Here is a 2,500-nt window from a genome sequence, read left to right as displayed (position 1 = left end):
GATAGACATATAAATGACTCGAATCTCTCTCTCTCTCTCTCTCTCTCTCTCTCTCTCTGTCTCTCCCCCATGCGTCCCACCTACACCCCCTCCCCTCCCTCCCCTCCCCCCCACCTGAACGTAACCCCCCCCCCACCCCCAACACACACACACATACCCCCCCCATCATCATCATCCTCCGCCACCACCTCCCACCTCCACCGCCACCCCCCCCACCCCCCTCACACCTGAACGAAACCCCACCCCCAACACACACACACACACACACACACACACCCCATCATCCTCCTCCGCCACCCCCCAAGCCCCCCCCCCCCCCGAACCCCCAACGCCCCCCCCCCCCCCATTCCCTCAACCATCTCAACCTTCTCCTTTAGTCCCATGTTACACACACACACACACACACACACACACACACACACACACACACAGAGTGCTGCAGTCGAATTGAATAGAAGCTGTGGTGGTGGTGGTGATACATTCAATGCTTCATTCTATGGTAGCCACGATAAAAAAAAAAAAAAAAAAAAAAAAAATCTGAACTGAAAAGACACAACTGTCAAAACAGGCAGGCAGCCTTTCGGCCAAAGAGAAGCAACGTGAAGCCAGCTACAATACCGCGATGTCCATTCATTCATTTGAGTTTTTTCTAGGTGGTGTGTTTGGAGTGAGAGGGCGGAGAGAGGGAGAGAGGGGGGGAAGAGAGAGGGAGGGTGGGGCAGAAAGAAGGGGAGAGAGAGATGGGGGGAGGGGGGTGTGAGAGGGGAGAGAAGAGAAAGGGGGGGAGAGAGGGAGGGGGGGTAGAGGCAGGGAGGGAGGGAGAGAGAGGCGAGGGAGAGAGGGGGGAGGAGAGAGGGAGAGAGAGAGAGAGAGAGAGAGGGGGGGGGTTGTAGAGGCAGGGAGGGAGAGAGAGAGAGGAGAGAGAGAGAGGGAGGGAAGGGAGTGACAGAATAAGAGAAATACATGAAAGGATAAAGGATCTCTCTGTCTCTGTCTCTGTCTCTCTCTCTCGGGGGAGGGGGTAGGTGTGGGTGGGGTTATGGTGGGGAGAGGTTAGAAGGGTGTTGGGGGGGGGGGGAATTATTCACCCACCCACCCCACGCCCATACATAAGTTCTTTGTGGCAATAAATTTAGCGTTGTATATATGCGGTCTACCTGCCTGCCTGTCTGTGTGTATCTGCCTACTTGAGTATCTGTGTCTGTCTCTGTCTGTCTGCCTGTCTGTCTACATGTCTATTTGTCTTGTCTACCTGTTTGTCTCCCTATCTATTTATCTGTCTGTCTACCTGTCTGTCTGCCTGTCTGTCTGCCCGTCTACCTGTCTGTCTGTCTGTGTCTACCTGTCTGTCTGTCTACCTGTCTGTCTGCCTGTGTCTACCTGTCAGTCTGTCTGTCTACCTGTCTGTCTGTCTGTCTACCTGTCTGTCTGTCTGTGTCTACCTGTCTGTCTGTCTGTCTGTCTGCCTGTCTGTCTACCTGTCTGTCTGCCTGTCTACCTGTCTGTCTGCCTGTCTGTCTACCTGTCTGTCTGCCTGTCTACCTGTCTGTCTGCCTGTCTGTCTGCCTGTGTCTGTCTGCCTGTGTCCACCTGTCAGTCTGTCTGCCTGTCTGTCTGCCTGTCTGTCTGTCTGCCTGTCTACCTGTCTGTCTGCCTGTCTGTCTACCTGTCTGTCTGCCTGTCTGCCTGTGTCTGTCTGCCTGTGTCCACCTGTCAGTCTGTCTGCCTGTCTGTCTACCTGTCTGTCTGCCTGTCTACCTGTCTACCTATCTGTTGTCTGTCTGCCTGTCTGTCTGCATGTCTACCTGTCTGTCTACCTGGCTGCCTGCCTGTCTGTCAGCTTGTCTACCTGCCTGTCTGTCTAGCTGTATACCTGTCTATTTACCTGTCTGTTTACCTGTCTACTTACCTACCTGTCTGCCTATCTGTCTGTCTACCTGTCTGTCTGCCTAATAAAGATTTTGTCTTGTCTTGTCTTGTCTGTCTGCCTGTTTATCTGCCTGTCTGTCTGTCTACCTGTTTACCTGTCTGTCTACCTGTTTACCTGTCTGTCTACCTACCTGTACGTCTACCTGTCTACCTGCCTGCCTGCCTGCCTGTCCACCTGTCTGCCTACCTGTCTGTCTACCTGTCTGTCTACTTGTCCTCCTGTCTGTCTCCCTGTCTGTCTACCTGTCTGTCTAGATGTCTTCCTGTCTGTCTCCCTGCCTGTCTACCTGTCTGTCTACATGTCTTCCTGTCTCTCTCCCTGCCTGTCTACCTGTCTGTCTACATGTCTTCCTGTCTCTCTCCCTGCCTGTCTACCTGTCTGTCTACATGTCTTCCTGTCTATCTCCCTGCCTGTCTACCTGTCTGTCTGCCTATCTGTCTACCTGTCTGTCTACATGTCTACCTGTCTGTCTGTCCACCTGTCTGCCCACCTGTCTGCCTACCTGTCTGTCTACATGTCTTCCTGTCTGTCTCCCTGCCTGTCTACCTGTCTGTCTACATGTCTTCCTGT

This window comes from Babylonia areolata, chromosome 35 (assembly GCF_041734735.1).
Source record: "Babylonia areolata isolate BAREFJ2019XMU chromosome 35, ASM4173473v1, whole genome shotgun sequence".
Lineage (NCBI taxonomy): Eukaryota > Metazoa > Mollusca > Gastropoda > Neogastropoda > Buccinidae > Babylonia > Babylonia areolata.
The sequence above is the reverse complement of the archived record's forward strand: the minus strand, read 5'-3'. Positions refer to the sequence as shown.